This window comes from Papio anubis, chromosome 1 (assembly GCF_008728515.1).
Source record: "Papio anubis isolate 15944 chromosome 1, Panubis1.0, whole genome shotgun sequence".
Classification (NCBI taxonomy): domain Eukaryota; kingdom Metazoa; phylum Chordata; class Mammalia; order Primates; family Cercopithecidae; genus Papio; species Papio anubis.
The window spans coordinates 31,167,044-31,174,361 of record NC_044976.1 but is presented as its reverse complement, the minus strand read 5'-3'; the positions used below and the strand labels follow the sequence as shown (position 1 = coordinate 31,174,361).

Sequence of the window (7,318 nt, the reverse complement as noted above, 5' to 3'; positions counted from 1 at the left end):
CTTTCATATTTATAATCATAATGGGGGTGTCTCTGAACGGGGTTCAGTTTTAAAGTCAGCAGTCAGGTAGAAAAGACATACCCAAAACTACATTTAAAGCTCTTAGGGCTGGGTGCAGTGGCTCACACATGTAATCCCAGCATTTTGGGAGGCCGAGGCGGGCAGATCACCTGGAGTCAGGAGTTCGAGACCAGCGTGGTCAACACAGTGAAACCCCGTCTCTATTAAAAATACAAAAATTAGCTGGGCATGGTGATGGGCGCCTGTAATCCCAGCTACTCGGGAGGCTGAGGCAGGAGAATTGCTTGAACCTGGGAAGCGGAGGTTGCAGTGAGCCGAGAGCACACCATCTCCAGCCTGGGCAACAGAGCGAGACTCTGTCTCAAAAAATAAAATAAAATAAAATAAAGCCCTTAAATTACCTGTACTGCATAATACTTCTTTTGTGTGCTCAATGAGGATTGGTTTTCATAACTTTTCCAGCTTCTTGGGCTGCATTCCTGGGCTGGTTGTCCCCTCTTCCATCTTCAAATTCTTTTGTATGCTAAAATAAGTAACTAAAGGAAAGGCTGTCTTGAGATACCTGGACATTGAAGCCTCTCTGCCTTTAAGAAAATGACCCCATCTCTAGGGATGCATTGAGGTTGAGCAGAGAATTCAGGAGTGCTCCTGGTATCTGCAGGGGTGACTCCAATTTGTTACTATATTCAGCATCTATCAGCTTAGCGCATGCTAAAAGATGAGTTTGGTTTTGTGAGGATAATACCAAATTCTGGGGTGGCATCTTTGGAGGTCAGTGGTTGGAGGATAAGTTGTAAAGCTGGTGTTAGTTAAATGTGCCTCTGATATGAGTCCACAGGGCAAACCGAGGTCAGTGCTCTTATGGAAAAGAGCGAGGGCCATGAGAATCTATAGGGGTTCACAGAGGCCTTCCCAGAGGAAGTGACCTCGAACTAACACTTGAAGACAGGTAGTCATTAGCTAGGCGAGGCAGTTGAGGACATTCTGGACATACATATCACCTCCGCCAGTAGCTGCAGTTGCAGCTTCATCTGTAGGACCAAAAGAGTGACACCCACAGGCCCCTTACTGCCTAGAGGAATGCTGGGACTCTGCCCTAACCTCAAGAACCTCTGTGAGATCCTTGTCTTGTGAACCTCCTGCACTGTTTGACTTCCTAGGAAATGCTATGGATTTCTTAAAATAAGATTTCTGATTTATCCGCTGCTTCTGCCTGGGGTACTTTTTGTTTTCTGGAATAGTGTGGTGAGCCTTTGAGCAGAGTGGTCCTAGAATCTGCTCTAGCATTAACTTGTTACATGACCTTGGACCAGTCACTTTTTCCCTCTGGGCCTTGATTTATCCATCTGTAAAGTTGGGAGCAGGTGGAAACCCTTCCAGCTCTGATGCTGTCTGGTGGGACTGTGAGGAAGCAGTGACCTGTAGTGGTTAAACCCCAGGCTGTGGCCCTGAGTGGGAGTCTTGTCTGCACCATTTACTGGGACCTTGGGCAAATCACTTCTCCTCTCTGAGGCTCCATTTCCTCATCTGTACAATAGGACCTTCATTCCTATCCCCCTGAATTATATGAGGATTAAATGAGATTACAGACATAAAGCATTTGAGGCTGTGCCAGGCCCAGCAAATGACAGCTGCTGTCATATTTTGTAATGGATGTGAAACAGAAAATGTTAACTCTTCTGATTGCTGCAAAACACACCACCCTCAGGGTTTACCATCAGTGCAATCCCTGCAAACTGTCAGAAGGTCCTCTGATGGGTGTCCAGGGAAACACCCAAAGCTGGGTAGCTTCACTTCAGCAGGAACTGAGGAAACTCCCCATGGGGAAAAGTTGGCCGAGTAGGTGGTGGCTGTGCTAATTTGTGGGTGTGAAGACAATTCCTAGACTCTGAGCTGCAAGGTTGAGCCTGGGATGGAGTCTGGGTGGCCTGAATTAGCTCAGGGTGGGAAAGGAAATGTCCCTTGCCCCTAGCTAGTAACCAGAGTCAGGATAGCCTAGGGCAGGATGGAAAGGAGAACTGAGTCTTCCCTCACCCATGACCTGCCCCGGTCCTGTGCCTGTGCCATACTATCACTCTAATTCTGACCACCTGGTGCCTGTTCATCTTGTCACTTGTAAGTCTGACTGCTCTTTACATAAAAGATGGGAAACGAAGGCTCAGAGAAAGGCAGGGACTTGCCCAAGACCACACAGCAAATCAGAACCAAAATCTAGGTCTCCAGGCCTCAGATCCAGCTATCTCTGTCAGCATCAGACAGCCTCCTTGATTCTGGCAAGAGAGTGAATGGCTGGTTGTTGCCTGGCAACCACAGCCCCCCCAGATGTTTTCTATCTCCACATTTTCATGAGAATCAGGCCATTCCACGATAGCTGGGCTCAGACCTCACAGAGAAAATGTCTCTGGTCTTAGGGGCAGTAGGGACAGGACTCCTCATGTTGAAGCACTTACCTAGGCAAGGCCTATGTTCCCCTCCAGGTTCTAGAACTCTCCCAGGCTGCCCCGACCCATTTCTCTTTCTTGCTTAGGGACCAGATTCACATGATTTCCTCGCTTCCGGCTGAACTGAGCTGTGCTTTGTCATCACTGACAGCAAGTGCTGGAGGAGAAAATCCTGCTGGGGCCTTTAATCACATTGAGAGAGCAATTTAGGAGTCACCCTGGGCCTGAACCCTGGTTCTGCCAGTCATTGGCTACATGACCTTGATCAAGTTACTCCACCTCTCTGAGCTGGTTCCTTCATCTGTAAAATGGGGTTAATGTCTGCCTCTCAGGTCTGTGTAAAGAGTTAATGAAATAATGAATGGAGGCCCAGCGCAGTGGCTCACGCCTGTAATCCCAACACTTTGGGAGGCCGAGGCAGGCGGATCACGAGGTCAGGAGATGAGACCATCCTGGCTAATACGGTGAAACCCCGTCTCTACTAAAACTACAAAAAATTAGCCGGGTGTGGTGGCGGGCACCTGTAGTCCCAGCTGCACAGGAGGCTGAGGCAGGAGAAGAGCGTGAACCCGGGAGGCGGAGCTTGCAGTGAGCCAAGATCGCGCCACTGCACTCCAGCCTGGGTGACAGAGCAAGACTCCATCTCAAAAAAATAAAATAAAATAAAATAAAATGTAAGGTATCAGGCATAGAAATAGGTATTCAGGGCCACGCGTGGTGGCTCACACTTGCAATCTCAGCACTTTGGGAGGCTGAGGCAGGTGGATAACCTGAAGTCAGGAGTTCAAGACCAGCCTGGCCAAGACGGTGAAACCCCGTCTCTACTAAAAATACAAAAATTAGCCAGGCATGATGGCAGGTGCCTGTAATCCCAGCTACTTGGGAGGCTGAGGCAGGAGAATCGCTTGAACTTGGGAGGTGGAGGTTGCAGTGAGCTGAGATCATGCCATTGCACTCCAACCTGGGTGACAGAGCCCGACTGCATCTCAAAAAGAAAAAAAGAAAAAGAAATAGGTATTCAGTATTAATATCTGTATCATTTAACTTTCTCAATTGCAAGCAATAAGATTCCACTAAAGGTTGTCTAGCAGAAAAAGGCCAGAGGATCAGGCTGCGAGGGCTACACAGCAAGAACAGTATCCCCAGAATGTCACTTCAGTGAAGACCCTAGGGCCAATCCCAGTTGCCAACACACAGCACAGATGTGGCAGCACACATTAGGGATGTTCTGTAGCCTCACCATAGCACCCCTTGCCCTTCTCTCTGCCCTTTTAGGATCTGGTACAGGAGGAAGGAAGTGGTCTCCTCACGCTCATGGCTAGACTGCATAGAGAAAACACATACATAAGCACTATACCCCTGGTGCTGTTTATACTGCTTACAACCCTCCTTTAGAGAATGATACTACTGTTTTGCCAGTTGATAGATACGATGCACAGAGAGGTTTTTCTTAACTTGCCTGAGATCACACAACTAGTAAACAGTAGAACCAGAACTGGAACCCATTGCAGTTTAACTGTGTTGCTAATGTCCTGAACTAGAACTCTCAGGGTAACCAGTGCTACCCTGAGAAATAGTATTCTACATTATGGGAAGATTCTGTCATAACTGTGACTAGACGGATGGATGGATGGATGGATGGATGGATGGATGGATGGATGGATGGTTTATTCATTAATTCAACTTTAAGTGCTTTCTATGTCCCAGGCTCTGTGGTCAACACCAAGTAAAACTAACGTGTTCTCTGACTTTAAGGAACTTAGGGCTAGTGGAGGAAATGAACAATAAATAAGCAAACACTCAAGTAAATTAAATACTTGGAAATTATGAGAAGAGCAAGGAAGGAAGCACAGAACAAGGTATAAGAAAGAATGACTGGGGCAACATTGTGGGTAGGGAGGACTCTCTCCCTGGCCACTGTTCAGCCATACTAGCCTCCTGGCTGCTCTTTGTTTTTTTGTTGTTTGTTTGTTTGTTGTTGTTGTTGTCTTCGAGGCAAAGTCTTGCTCTATCGCCAGGGTGGAGTGCAGTGACACGATCTCCGCTCTCTGCAGCCTCCGCCTCCCGGGTTCAAGTGATTTTCCTGCCTCAGCCTCCCGAGTAGCTGGGACTACAGGGGCGCACCACCATGCCCAGCTAATTTTTGTATTTTTAGTAGAGATGGGTTTCACCATGTTGGCCAGGATGGTCATGAACTCCTGACTTTGTGATCCGCCCGCTTCAGCCTCCGAAAGTGCTGGGATTACAGGCGTGAGCCACTGCACCCAGCACTGGCTACTCTTTGAAACCACCAAGCACACTTAGGGCGTTTGCTTTGGCTGTTCCTTCTGCTTAATAAGGGTTTCCCCAGTTACCTGCATGGCTAACCTCACCTCCTTAAAGTTTTGTATGCATAGCACCTTCTCAGCAAGACCTTCCTTGACACCACTATTTAACAACTCATCCTGCCTCTTGCCTGCACTGATGCTGCATCAGCACTCCCTGTCTCCTCCCTGCTCTACTGTATCTTTCCCTTACCACTTTCTTTTTTTTCTCATTCTGTCGCCCAGTCTGGAGTGCAGTGGCCAGATCTCAGCTCACTGCTGCAAGCTCCGCCTCCCGGTTTTACGCCATTCTCCTGCCTCAGCCTCCCTAGTAGCTGAGACTACAGGTGCCCCCGCCACCTCACCCAGCTAGTTTTTTTTTGTATTTTTTAGTAGAGACGGGGTTTCACTGTGTTAGCCAGGATGGTCTCGATCTCCTGACCTTGTGATCCGCCCGTCTCGGCCTCCCAAAGTGCTGGGATTACAGGCTTGAGCCACCGTGCCTGGCCCCCCTTACTAGTTTCTAACACAATGTATTTATACTTATTTTATAATTTATTTATTTATTATGTTTACAATTTGCTTTACCTTGTCGAATGTAAACATCACAAGAGAGCTGGGATCTTTGTTCTGTTCACTGAAACGTGGCACATAGTAAGCACTCAAAAGTATTTATTGACTGAATGTAAATAATGTCCCTGTTGTCACAGCTGGAAAGTGGCATTTCTGTGATTTGTAGCTAGTGTTATTTGGCTCCAAAGCTATAGAACCTTATCACTAGGGCTGTTACGGGGCTCAAATGGGTTCACGTGTCAGCCACTTAGCACAGTGCCTGGTTGGAAGATTAATGTGCCATAAACATGAAATAATAGTAGTCGTCATTATTAATTATTGAGAGGCCCCTCCCTCTTGGGCTCATTTTTCTAAATTTCATAATAGTACAGCGGCTCTTTGGGGTAAGACATCAAACCTGACTTGACAGACACACTGACATGACCCTCAGGAAGGAAAAATGCAGCTGTGCCAGCCCCAGTAGCCTGGAGCCCTGCCCCAGCAGGACCCAGTCCTCTATGTGGCCCAGCCTACTTCATAACTGAGCTGAAACTGTTCACCCACAGGGATTGCAAACAACACAGACTTCCTGTGTTTTGAGAAAGGGGAAGTCCAACCAGTGATTTACCTTGAGTCATTTGTTTCGAGAAGGAAGCCTCAGCAGTTGGCAGAAAGTAGCGGAAGGAGGAGGGCTGCCCAAGGCAAGAAAGGAGACCTACTTCTCAGCTGACCACACTGAGCAGGTCCCCTCTCGGGCCTTAATTTTCTAATCTGGAAAATGAGACAATGATCTTTACCTCACTGACTTCTTTAGGCAGTGCTAATATCGATGAGTGCCTGTGTGTGAAGAGCTGGAAATACAAGAATGCATCAGCATCTTGCAACTGGAAGGGCAAAGTTCAGAGCTTAAAAATTTACAAACTATGAAGTCACTCAGATCTGGATTCAAATCCTGCCTCCGTCACTTTCTAGCTGTGTGTCCCTGGGCAAATAATGGAACCTCTCTGAGTCTCACGATCTTTGGTTTCCTCAGCTGTGAAATAATTTTTCTCCTAAACTGATTTTGAGGATTAACTGAGATATGCATATCAATGACTATGAAGGAACAAGGAATTGGGCTCAGAGAAATCCTTCAGGAATGGTGACTCTTGTTTTTAATCCTGGATGAGCTCTCACTTCTTCTCTGTGTGCTGCCAGTGCCCAGGACAAACACCTGCTGAGAGTATTTCTTTTTTTTTTTTTTTTTTTTTTTTTTTGAGACAGAGTCTCCCTCTGTCACCCAAGGTGGAGTACAGTGGTGCGATCTCGGCTCACTGCAACCTCCACCTCTTGGGTTCAAGCAATCCTTCTGCCTCAGCCTCCCGAGTAGCTGGAATTACAGGCACCTACCACCATGCCTGGCTAATTCCCCCCCCCCCACCCACTGGGGTGTTCCTGAGTTTATTTGAGGCACACCCGGGAGAGCGCCCTGTACCTAGAAGAAGGTGTTGGGTCTCCTGGTGAAGCATGGCTTCTGCTGATGGCACAGCATCCAGTGGGGCAGCAGGAACTTGATCTTGGAGTCGTGGAATTGCTTGACAGCCGGCCACCGGCACTTACTGGCCGTGATCTCCTCCACCTTCATGATCTGGATGAAGTGGGCCCGGGCGCGGTACCGGGCACCCAAGTCTCGGCAGCACTGGTGACAGCGCCCGTGGTGGTTAGGTCCCGGTATTCCCAGTACATGTTGTGGGTGCTGCTCCGGGAGTCATAGCGCAGCCAGATGCCGAAGTTCTTCACCCGCAGTGGGTACTTCTCAAACACCTGCCCACAGTTGACGGTCTCCCCTGAAGACTTCTTCATCTTCTTTAACTGAGATAGGAAGTACCAGAAGTGGAACTTGGCGACTACATGATTAGGCGCAAAGATTTGCATGCGGTAGAGGGGTGGTGGTTGGCATTTGGGGGTAGGCAGGCAGCGACCCACCACCTTGTACTCTCGTTGTGTGCCCCAGGCCTTCAT

General features: G+C 48.2%; 1 pseudogene; it reads right to left on the bottom strand.

The window, feature by feature from the left end:
- Positions 1 to 6,624: 6,624 nt before the first annotated feature.
- On the bottom strand, positions 6,625 to 7,318 carry LOC101016718 (annotated as a pseudogene).